Source organism: Salmo trutta, chromosome 17 (genome assembly GCF_901001165.1).
Source record: "Salmo trutta chromosome 17, fSalTru1.1, whole genome shotgun sequence".
Classification (NCBI taxonomy): Eukaryota; Metazoa; Chordata; class Actinopteri; order Salmoniformes; family Salmonidae; genus Salmo; species Salmo trutta.
The window spans coordinates 15,843,494-15,856,734 of record NC_042973.1 but is presented as its reverse complement, the minus strand read 5'-3'; the positions used below and the strand labels follow the sequence as shown (position 1 = coordinate 15,856,734).

The 13,241-nt window shown below is 44.2% G+C and overlaps 1 protein-coding gene across 1 annotated transcript in view; it reads right to left on the bottom strand.

The window, feature by feature from the left end:
• LOC115151706 (KN motif and ankyrin repeat domain-containing protein 3) overlaps positions 1-12,747 on the bottom strand; it is a 34,521-nt gene extending 21,774 nt beyond the window's left edge. The window contains exon 1 of the mRNA XM_029695867.1: positions 12,589-12,747. The gene's annotated coding sequence lies outside the window, so the exon portion shown is untranslated. The remainder of the gene's footprint in view (positions 1-12,588) is intronic.
• Between the last annotated feature and the right edge of the window lie 494 nt (positions 12,748-13,241).

The window sequence follows — 13,241 nt, the reverse complement described above, 5'->3', positions numbered from 1 at the left end:
ATTTTGGTTATGCAGAGGTTGTTGATTCTGCTCTTCACAAGTTCTCACTGTCAGCCCTAGCTTTGGAAACACAATTTCCCTAATCTAAACAAAGGGGATGTACACAAGTGTAACACTGCTGTTACTGTCAAAAAGCAGCCTAAGTTGCTGCGAAACAAGAACGCACAGGAGTGCACACAGGAGCGCAAACACACATTAGCACATATCCACTACAGCTCCTGGTCTTTTCCCGGGGTCCAAGCATCCCATCACGACATAATGCAGAAATTGGACAACATGCAAATGTGTACACAGCATGAAGTGCCTGGGAAGTTTACAGAAATAACCCCCTGCCACCAGATGTTTCCCCAGGTATTTAGGGCCACATCCTTATCCGTAACTCTGTCTCGTAAGTCATGCGTTGATGTCAATGAGGGATTTCGAGATACACAAACACATTACCGTCCAAAGTTTAGCCCTTACAGTCTTAAATACGCTTCTAGACTAAAACCCTATCTTTTAACTATCATCTTGGGTATCAAACATCACATGCATCCCCCCCTCCCCCACACACACATTCAAGCCCCACAATGAGGCATTATGCCACTTCGGTGGTGAGGCTGTTCGCAACAGTTTTCTGAGGTCTCCTTGTTCCTTGTTCAATCTCCCATTCCCGTTCCCCCTCACTCTCCCTCTCTCTCCCCAAAGGGTTCAAAATGTCACAAAGTCAATTCAATCAGGCATTGGGGAAGTCCGTGGCTTTGAATGGTGTTTGGAAGGCCAAGTACAAAACCCAGTCTAACAGGACCTTGTCTTCCCACCCAGACACCATGTTGGCTCCAAGGACCACACTCAAAGTGGAGCTATTTGCATGCAGAATTTTACAATGGTCTCAATGTACTGCCCAAGTTCTTTCTAAAATGGTCTGAAGGTCTAGCTCCTCAGCAAGGGTCCTCATATAGGCCTTAGTGGACAACAGAAATGGTAAGACATTCTGACATGTACTGTCTGTAATGTCACTGGGGAGAAAGTGGATCAAATTAAAAGGAGTGCCATGGTTCTGCGGCATCTTACTGTTCAACTTCAAACCAAGTTACTGTACTGAGATTGAATTAACTACTTTACTTTTTCAAATTGTTTATTTTCAAACTGTTATATTGTCAACTAAGAAAACTGAGAAAATGACTTGACTGGACTTGGAATGGTCCAATAAATGATGCAATAAAAACATAGCCTAATGTCTAGGTCTCCGGAAACATGATCTTATTGACCCATTTGGCAAGCCTAGGAGCTGCATGCAGCATGGAGACTGAACCATTTGAGACTGAACCATTTGCCTTCTTCACAACAGTAACAAATGATGCCTCCAGATGTTTTATTTTCATACCTCCAGTAAAAAGACCAGATGTCAGCTAGCCGCAGTTGTCCAAAACCACACTCCAAAACCTGTTTATTAGTCCGTTATTTCCTTTACTGGTGCAAATTACACTTATTCACCAACATCTTTACTTCAAGTTTATAGAGGAGGATAGGGACAGCTGATTTGTGGGAAAACCTTCTCCAGATCCAAGACTTAACAAAAACAGCAAAGCGTAAGCTCTGCTCACCTCAAAGTAAAGCTGAGAATCATACTGTATATTTACTGTATATTTAACTAGGCAAGTCGATTAAAAACAAATTCTTATTTTACAATGACAGCCTACCCCGGCCAAACCCTCCCTAACCCAGACAACGCTGGGCCAATTGTGCATCACCCTATGGGACTCCCGATCACAGGTTGTGATACAGCCCGGGATCGAACCAGGGTCTGTTGTGACACCTCTAGAACTGAGGTGCAGTGCCTTAGACCCCTGCGCCACTCACAATACAGGCACAATACTTTTACTTAACGTCAATGTGTTGATTAAATTAATACTACAGATTATTATACGTTTAGGCCAGACAACATTTATTCACTGTTAAACGGATTTTCCACCCAGAAAAGTGAGGCGAGTGAGCAAAAAAAATAAAAAAGTACAAATAAAAACATTAAGTGGATAAGGAATAACAGTACTTTACCACATTGTCCTAGGCACTTGTGCAGGTTCTAGGCCTTGTCAACAGTGTGCGCAACTGGTAAACTCAAGTCAGGTGCAGGAGAGCAGAGATGAGTGAACAGGCACACTTTATTTGGCAGAAGGAAAACAGTCGGACGCAACTGCGTAACGACACTCCCGCCAAAGGCAAAAGCGAATAGCGCACTCGTCACACAAATAATGTACAGCATACAATACCACGGGTTCCAAACAAGACCCGGGAAAAACCTGCATGAAGCGTCACACATGACACGTAATGAACAATTACACACACAGACATGGGGGGAACAGAGGATAATATACACGTAGAGTGATGAGGGGATGTTAAACAGGTGTGTGGAAAAACAAGACAAAACAAATGGAAAATAAAAGGTGGCGAGGCGATGGCTAGAAGACCGGTGACGTCGACCGCCAAGCGCCGCCCGAACAAGGAGAGGAGCCAACTTCAGCGGGAGTCGTGACAGTACCCCCTCCCTGACGCGTGGCTCCAGCAGCGCGCCGACACCTGCCTCGGGACGCCCCGAAGGGTGAGGCACAGGGCGATCCGGCCGGAGACGGTGGAACTCCCGCAGCATTGAAGAGTCCAACACGTCCTCCACCGGAACCCAGCACCTCTCCTCCGGACCGTACCCCTCCCACTCCACGAGGTACTGAAGGCCCCTCGCCCGACGCCTTGAATCCAGTATGGAGCGAACGGAGTACGCCAGGGCCCCCTCGATGTCCAGAGGGGGCGGAGGAAACTCCCGCACCTCAGAATCCTGGAGCGGGCCAGCCACCACCGGCCTGAGGAGAAACATATGGAACGAGGGGTTAATACGGTAATCGGGGGGAAGCTGTAACCTGTAACTAACCTCGTTCACTCTCCTCAGGACTTTAAATGGCCCCACAAACCGCAGACCCAGCTTCCGGCAGGGCAGGTGGAGGGGCAGGTTTCGGGTCAAGAGCTAGACCCGGTCCCCCGGTGCGAACACCGGGGCCTCACTGCGGTGATGGTCTGCGCTGGTTTTCCGGCGCAGCACGGCCCGCTGGAGGTGAACATGGGCGGCGTCCCATGTCTCCGCGCGCCTGAACTAGTTGTCTACCGCAGGAGCCTCGGTCTGACTCTGATGCCAAGGCGCCAGAACCGGCTGGTACCCCAGTACGCACTGGAAGGGGGAGAGGTTAGTGGAGGAGTGGCAGAGCGAGTTCTGAGCCACCTCGGCCCAGGGCACGAACGCTGCCCACTCCCCCGGCCACTCCTGGCAATAAGACTGCAGAAACCTGCCCACATCCTGGTTCACTCTCTCCACCTGCCCATTACTCTCGGGATGAAACCCCGAGGTAAGGCTGATCGAGACCCCCAGACGTTCCATGAACGCCTTCCAGACCCCCGAAGTGAACTGGGGACCTCGATCAGACACTATATCCTCAGGTACTCCGTAGTGCCGGAAGACGTGCGTAAACAAGGCCTCCGTAGTCTGTAGGGCCGTAGGGAGACCGGGCAGAGGGAGGAGACAACAGGACTTAGAGAACTGATCCACAACGACCAGGATCGTGGTGTTTCCCTGTGAGGGGGGGAGATCGTGAGAAAGAAAATCCACCGACAGGTGCGACCACGGACGTTGTGGAACGGGTAAGGGGTGTAGCTTCCCTCTGGGCAGGTGCCTAGCAGCCTTATACTGGGCGCACACCGAGCAGGAGGAGACATAAACCCTCACGTCCTTGGCCAAGGTAGGCCACCAGTACTTCCCACTCAAACAGCGCACCGTCCGACCGATCCCAGGATGACCAGAGGAGGGTGACGTGTGGGCCCAATAGATCAACCGGTCACGGACAGCAGATGGAACGTACAGACGCCCAGCGGGACACTGGAGGGGAGCGGGCTCTGCATGTAACGCCTACTCAATGTCCGCGTCCAGCTCCCACACTACCGGCGCTACCAGGCAGGAGGCCAGGAGTATGGGAGTATGATCCATGGGCAGCTCCTCTGTGTCATACAGCCGGGACAGTGTGTCTGCCTTCACATTTTGGGAACTTGGTCTGTAGGGAGCCTTACACTGGGCGTTTTGAAAACAAAACGGGTAAAAAACATGGCCCACCTTGCCTGACGAGGATTCAGTCTCCTCGCTGCCCGGATGTACTCCAGGTTGCGGTGGTCAGTCCAAATGAGAAAAGGGTGTTTAGCCCCCTCAAGCCAATGTTTCCACGCCTTCAAAGCCTTGACCACAGCCAACCGCTCCCAGTCCTCCACATTATAGTTTCGCTCCGCCGGGCTGAGCTTCCTCGAGAAGAAGGCACAGGGGCGGAGCTTCGGTGGCGTGCCCGAGCGCTGAGAGAGCAAATATCTGCAAATATTTGTTTATAATGAGGGACGTCGCACGTTTAACCTGGACACATAAATAGTAGGAATTTCCGCTGTCCTCAGCCATGACAGCATGAGAGAGAAATTAAACATCTGCACGTCGCCTACAGGTGCAAGTGTGTGTGTTTCACTGTCCAATCCGAGGCTCGAACATGATCTGAGCGCGTGATCTGAGGCTGTTTGGTCTCTTGCGCATCAACTTGGGAAAACCTCAAGGGAGAGCATTATAAACAAAGCACCGCATATATTGGCCAAAAAATAACACATCAGATTTTTTTGTTAGTTGTTGTTGCGGGGTGTGGAGAAAAGTAAGGCAGGGCATCCGTTAAACAGTAATTCAACTTTGGCCTTAAGGTAAATCATTAAGTTAACCCATATTACATGTAATATGACATAATACACTTAAAAGTTGGCTTTGGAAGAAGAAATTAATATCAAATGTGCAATTGGCTATTTTCACTCTATGAAATTGTGAAGGTCAAGGTTTCATACAAGTAGAGCTCCAATTCACCTCATTTGTAAATGTGATTGGAGCTCTGTCTGTGTGTTCATGAGATATAACAGAACACTAACTACTGGGCAATACAGTCTGTGTATTCCATGAAATAAACACTGAGAACTGAGCGAGCGATAGCTTACTCCTCAGTGTCAAACAGATCTTTCACAGTGAATAATGTAAATTATTTCAACCAACTGAACATGAACAACCATAGAGTTATGACATGCATTAAAGTGATACTTCGGCATTTTAGCAATGAGGCCATTTATCTACTTCCCCAGAGTCAGATGAACTTGTGAATACTATTTTTATGTCTCTGTGTCCAGTATGAAGGTAGTTTCGCCATCCAATGCAAACCAGCATTAGTGCAATGACTGGAAGTCTACGGGTTTTTTCTAGTATGGGTATCTTGCGCTAGCGCTAGTTAGCAACGTCAAACTGCACTCAGAGACATAAAAATGGTATCCACGAGTTCATCTGACTCTGGGGAAGTAGATAAATGGCCTCATTGCCAAAATCCCAAATTATCCCTTTAATCCAAAATTATCCCTTTATCCCTTTAAGTGTTTCCAAAAGTGGCCTTGGGGAAATTGTTAGAAGCAGCTGATTGCACTTTAAGCGGGAATAAACAGCATCTCAAGGCACTAGATTCAATTAGTAAATAGGCGCTCTCCCCCAGACCTTGTTAGAAAGTTTACATGGGTATTTTTAGCAAATTTATTCTCACACACTGTATATCGTGTAGTAGGGACTCAATCTAATATCCAAGATAGATTCAATTTAATAGTGTTTCAGTGCAATGAAAGCCCATTAAGCAGTATGTTCCTACTCATATCAATAAATTCTTCTCTCTAGGACAACCAGTCATTTTTTAGAATGGTGTGTCAATCTCCAAGTTGGCTAAATGAGGCCGCATTTATTGTAGCTGGTGATTTTGACAAAGCAAATTTGAGGAAAACGCTACCAAAGTTCTATCAACACATTGACAGTAGTATTCGCGCTGGGAAAACACTCGACCACTGCTATTCTCTCTTCCGGGATGCCTACAAGGCAGACTGGGATATGCCCTCCCTTCGGCAAATCAGATCACGACTCCATTTTGCACCTCCCTTCCTATAGGCAGAAACTCAAACAGGAAGTACCCATGCTAAGGTCTATTCAACGCTGGTTTGACCAATCGTAATCCATCCTTCAAGATTGTTTTGATCACGCAGACTGAGATATGTTCCGGGTAGCCTCGGAGAATAACATTGATGTATACACGGACACGGTGACTGAGTTCATCAGGAAGTGTATAGGCGATGTTGATGTTGTTCCCACTGTGACTATTAAAACATACCTAAATCAGAAACCGTGGATAAATGGCAGCATTCGCGCTAAACTGAAAGCACTGACCACCGCATTTAACAATGGCAAGGTGACTGGGAATATGGTTGAATACAAACAGTGTAGTTATTCCTTCTGTAAGGCAATCAAACAGGCAAAGTGTCAGTACAGAGACAAAGTAGAGTTGCAATTCAACGGCTCAGACACGAGATGTACAGTTGTCGGAGGTTTACATACACTTAGGTTAATTATGTGGATATATTGAAACAACATCTCAAGACATCAGTCAGGAAGTTAAAGCTTGGTTGCAAATGGGTCTTCCAAATGGACAATGACCCCAAGCACACTTCCAAAGTTGTGGCAAAATGGCTTAAGGACAACAAAGACAAGGTATTGGAATGGCCATCACAAAGCCCTGACTTCAATCCTATAGAAAATGTGTGGGCAGAACTGAAAAAGTGTGTGTGAGCAAAGAAGCCTACAAACCTGACTCAGTTACACCAGCACAGTCAGGACGAATGTGCCAAAATTCACCGAACTTATTATGGGAAGCTTGTGGAAGGCTACCTGAAACGTTTGACCCAAGTTAAACAATTTAAAGGCAATGCTACCAAATACTAATTGAGTGTATGTAAACTTCTGACTCACTGGGAATGTGATGAAAGAAATAAAAGCTGAAATAAATAATTATTTATACTATTATTCTGACATTTCACATTCTTAAAATAAAGTGGTGATCCTAACTGACCTAAAACAGGGAATTTTTACTTGGATTAAATGTCAGGAATTGTGAAAAACTGAGTTTAAATGTATTTGGCTAAGGTGTATGTAAACTTCCGACGTCAACTGTATGTGGCAGGGTCTACAGACATTCACGGAAAACAATAACCAGCCACGTCGCGGACACCGACGTCTTGCTCCCGGACAAGCTAAACACCTTCTTCACCAGCTTTGAGGATAACACAGTGCCATCGACGCGGCCCCGTAGCACTCACTTCTGTCATCATGAAGTGCTTTGAGAGGCTAGTTAAGGATCATATCACCTCTACCTTACCTGACACCCTTCAATTTGCTTACCGCTCCAATAGATCCACAGACCGTGCAATCGACATTGCACTGCACACTGCCCTATCCCATCTGGACAAGAGGAATACCTATGTAAGAATGCTGTTCATTAACTATAGCTCAGCCTTCAACACCATAGTACCTTGCAAGCTCATCATCAAGATCGGGGCCCTGGATCTGAACCCTGCCCTGTGCAACTGGGTCCTGGACTTCCTGATGGGCCGCCCCCAGGTGGTGAAGGTAGGAAACAACACCTCCACTTCACTGATCCTCAACACAGGCGCCCCACAGGGAAGTGTGCTCAGCCCCCTCCTGTACTCCCTGTTCACCCATGACTGCGTGGCAACACACACCTCCAACTCAATCATCAAGTTTGCAGACGACACAACCATAGTAGGCCTGATTACTAACAATGACGAGACAGCCCACAGGAAGGAGGTGAGGGCACAGGAAAATAACCTCTCCCTCAACATCAACAAAACAAAGGAGCTGATCGTGGACTTCAGGAAAAAGCAGAGAGAGCACGCCCCTATCCACATTGACGGGACCGCAGTGGAGAAGGCGTACACCCCACTGACGATCTGAAATGGTCCACCCACACAAACAGTGTGGTGAAGACAACAACACCACCCGCAACCGCAGGGCTTTCCAGAGGGTTGTGCGGTCTGCCCAATGCATCACCGGGGGCACACTGCCTACCCTCCAGGACACCTACAGCACCCGATGTCACAGGAAGAAAAAAAAGATAATCAAGGACATCAACCAACCGAGCCACTGCCTGTTCACCCCGCTATCACCCAGAAGGCGAGGTCAGTACAGGTGCATCAAAGCTGGGACCAAGAGACTGAAAAACAGCTTCTATCTCAAGGCCACCAGACTGTTAAATAGCCATCACTAGCCAGCTACCATCGATTACACAACCCTGCACCTTCTTAATTCCATTATTTTCCTTTGAGATGTGTGTGTATTATGGTGAATTGTTAGATATTACTACACTGTTGGAGCTAGGAAAAGAAGCATTTCGCTACACCCGCAATAACATCTGCTAAATACAGTTGAAGTCGGAAGATTATATACACTTAGGTTGGAGTCATTAAAACTCGTTTTTCAACCACTCCACAAATGTCTTGTTAACAAACTATAGTTTTAGCAAGTCGGTTAGGAAATCTACTTTGTGCATGACAAGTCATTTTTCCAACAATTGTTTACAGACAGATTATTTCACTTATAATTCACTTCATCACAATTCCAGTGGGTCAGAAGTTTACGTAAATCATTCTCTTTACATTCTGACATTTCATATCCTTAAAATAAAGTGGTGATCCTAATTGACCTTGACCTAAGACAATTTTTACTAGGATTAAATGTCAGGAATTGTGAAAAACTGAGTTTAAATGTATTTGGCTAAGGTGTATGTAAACTTCCAACTTCAACTGTATGTGTATGTGACCAATAACATTTTATTTTATTTTATTTTAATGATAACTCCTCCAATGTCAGAAACAGCCAAGTAGACGCCTTCTTTGCGGAATATTTGAGCCATTTGCATTATCAACAATAAACAATATGGCCACTGTAGTGAATGATATCACTCTAGTGGTGTGGAGGCTGTGCTTTGGCTAGGTGGGTGTGGATATATCCTGCCTGTTTGGCCCTGTCCGGGGGCATCGTTGGACAGGGCCACAGTGTCTCCCAATCGCTCCTGTCTCAGCCTCCAGTATTTATGCTGCAATAGTTTATGTGTCGGGGGGCTAGGGTGTCTGTTATATCTGGAGTATTTCTCCTGTCTCATCCGGTGTCCTGTGTGAATTTAAGTATGCTCCCTCTAATTCTCTCTTTTTCTCTCTCTCTCTCTTTCTCTCTCTTCTCTCAGAGAACCTGAGCCCTAGGACCATGCCTCAGGACTACCTGACCTGATAACTCCTTGCTGTCCCCAGTCCACCTGGTCATGCTTTAGTTTCAAATATTCTGCCTGCGGCTATGGAACCCTGACCTGTCACTGGACGCGCTACCTTGTCCCACACCTGCTGTTTTGGACCCTCTCTCTACCACACTTGCTGTCTCTAACTCTGAATGATCGGCTATGGATATCCAACTGACATTTACTCCTGAGGTGCTGACCTGTTGCACCCTCTACAACCACTGTGATTATTATTATCTGACCCTGCAGGTCATCTATGAACTGTTGAACATCTTGGCCATGTTCTGTTATAATCTCCACCCAGCACAGCCAGAAGAGGACACCCCTCAGAGCCTGGTTCCTCTCTAGGTTTCTGCCATTCTAGGGAGTTTTTCCTAGCTACCGTGCCTCTACACCTGCATTGCTTGCTGTTTGGGGTTTTAGGCTGGGTTTCTGTACAGCAGCACTTTGTGACATCGGCCGATGTAAAAAGGGCTTTATAAATACATTTGATTGATTGATTGATTGATTGATTGATTGATTGATTGATTGATTGATGGAGATGCAATAGAAAGACCTCTCTATGGGAGATGGAGCCAACTTAACCATGGGGATGCAGACATCAAATCCACTGAAGGCCTTGATCAAAGGAGATGATTGTACAACTAGTGTTCAGGGAACGGTCAAACCTCAAGTGGCCTTGAATGAATAAGTCAATAGTCTAACTCAATCAAACAATGAACAAAACTCTCTGCAGATTGGATATTCAAGGTGAATGAAAGGTAAAGGGAACAGGCAGAGAAGAAAACGAAACATTTACTATGATGGCATCAAGGTTTTGGAATATAGACCTATATATTACAGAATATAATATATGTTTTGTTAGACGCTGAGAACGTCCTCAGCATCAGACAGTTTCACTTCCCCCACAACACCCGTCACTACATTTATGGTGGTTCTATTTTTGAAGACAAGTAAGTCATACTGAAGGGTACAGTTGCAGGAACCCGACCATATCCCCCCTGTGAGCTCATCAATGTTGTTGAAAGCTTAACACGTTACCGTCCAACACGCGTAATTGTTGTGATTTGCTACAATGAATCTCAAGATATAAATAGCAGAACAAGACATCAGTCACTGCTCCTCGAAGGGGTTGACAACAGGCATGAGCAAGTGCTTTAGCTACTGTCAATCTGAGGAGGGCAATTTCATCTCTTATTAAAGCCTTTAAACCACACTGCGTTTTGGTTAAACATCTAACTGAATGACTGAATAGAAATGTGCCAACTGCCAACTTTTTACCATTCATATTTTCTTGGATAGGAGGATGTTCACATTGTTATGAAGATGTTTCATATGGATACTTACAACAACAACAACAAAGGTTAAATATGAAGTTCTACTAAAACTTTGGGGTTGTTTAAATAGATCTCAGGAGGAAATATTGCTTTCAATAACAGCTTGAAAAGCATTGCATTGATGGTGGAAAAATGTGGAGGCAGTGAATTCATGCTTAAACATAAATAATTACACTCTAAAACTTCACATAAAACTGTTTGCATATTCTAAGAGATAACAGAAAAAAAGCCACTTATATTTTAACTCTGGAGGCTACTGTCTAAGGACACAACAAGTCAATGCAATTATCCTATGTACAATAGAGGCCTCTTGTTTGGACAGATATTGCTGCTCAAATATGATTAATTCTGTTTTACATCCAACCTTAGCTTAGATCATTTCTATCCCACATTTCTATCCCACACGAAATGTTTAATTATGTTTATCTGTATATTGTTGTAGAAATGATCTAGCCTGCATCCATGGTTTATGTTCCATTAAAATACAAACAAACAGATTTAGGAATGTACATCATGAACCAGTATGTTCTTGTAGATGCACAACATTTTGTCATCTTACAATTAACATCTACATTTCAAAGAAAGCCCGATAGTTCACAACATGTGAATTCAAGATGAATGCATATGGAAGTTACAAAACAATGATTCAATGAATCCGAGCTGGCAATAAGACAGTTTATAGCGTAGAATCACATGACAGACAAGATGGGGATGGTTAGCAGTCAAGTGGATGAATTACAGTCTGGACAAGCCATGTCTGGGGCACAACTCGCCCCACAACAAGAGAATCAATTGTGATCACAACAAGCCAATTCCACGAAGCTGTGATTAATTTAGTAATCCCCATATCACAATGTGATTATGTGTGTTATTATGAAGCAAGACACGACTTTCTTGTCCTCCACAGAGTGAATACAATTGACAGCAGCACAGATTGTTGCCCTAATGGGGGATGTGCACAGGGGTGGGGGGGCAGTTCACTGACAATGGAGTATTTTCATACCATGTCATGTCTTACTGTAGCTCAGTTGGTAGAGCATGGTATTTGCAATGCATGGTGTTTGCAATGCCAGGGTTGTGGGTTCGATTCCCACGGGGGGCCATGTATGAAATGTATGCATTCACTACTGTAAGTCGCTCTGGATAAGAGCGTCTGCGAAATGACTAAAATGTAAATGTATGTAATGTACTGTTTGATGATGACCTTGTTTAGCTACAACTCGAAATATTTTTGCTTGGGGTAAAAAAAACGTTTTTTTGACTTCCTTGGTGGACATCTCAAATGTACTTGTCTAAATCTAATGTCACTAATCAACAGACATCCAGCCTCATGTAACACCTTTATAACGCCATTCTATGCGTTCAGTAGCCTATACATCTATGAAGTACTACTTTAACAGTTATCTTGCATGGGGTGTGTCAATTTCTCTCTCTTCTCAAGACTAAATTCACTATAAAAATGTATAATTAATTTTAGTTATATTCAAACAGATGTTCTTGGACAAGCCCAGTTTTGCTCAAATGGGGCTCTTTGTGGACCTGACGATACTGTCTTTATGCACACATAGGGTATTAATTGTGGCTTTTCATGTGCTGTATCTGAACAGTGAGCTAAATAAATGCACAACGTTATGAACAATTATTCGTATATAACGTTACTTGATTGGTTAAACACAAATATAACCGTACAGTTCATGTTTTAAACTATGGCAGATGGTTCGCTACAGATTTTTCAGAATACAGTTGGTTACAGAAAACATGTATCGAAGGGATATGATGGGCTTCGTACGGGTCGGTAACATTCACAACTATCTGAGCACTATTTTCAATGCACCAAAACAGAAGCGCACACAATATGTTATGTAGGCCTACGTAAAAAGGAAAAGAGATAGAAATCAATCAAGGCATGGTCCATACGGTTGATAGAGCGGCAACTTTACCTGAACCCTTTGCTTTTACGCAAATGTTGAGTCCCTTTGATAGACTATCGTTCGAGGAATATGTAGTGCATGGAATAATGTATCATTGAAATGTGTTTGTCTTACCTTTCAGACTTCCTAAGGCTTTCTTTTAACTTTCACTATAATTTCTCCGAGCATTCTTGGTAATAAAGTTAGGAAGGAAGGAAAACATGCCACCCCTTGCGCTTTCCCACTCTTCAACAGGTTTATGAGTCAATGATAGACAGGCGAATCAACCAATCCGTGCAAGGGGATGTGTGCCCACTAGAAGTAGTAGGGGACAGAAACGGTGGGAAGTTCTTAATACCTCAGTGGAAGTGACCAATGCTACGTATTATGATGTTATAGCCATAATATAAATACTTTTTAATATGTTTCTAAAATTAAAATCAACTTTGCATATTTATCACAATATCTAAAAATAAGTTTGTGGCCAAAGTTCTTGAGTCATAATTGAGCAAAACATTTTTTGTTATGTTGTAGTTGGCCTAGACTAGTGCCAGATTTCAATGGGGAAATTTTGTTGCAGTGTCATGTACACTTTAAACGTGTATATGACACTGCAACAACATTTCCCCATGGGGACAATAAAGTCAGTAAGTAATGAGAAATAAGTTATTATTGTTTTGCCAACTTCTTTCTACATTTTATAAAAATGGCGAAAGTTTCACTACCACTCTAATTCATAAATATAGTCTCTGAAGTGTAAAATCTACTTTATTTATTTGAACAAAGAT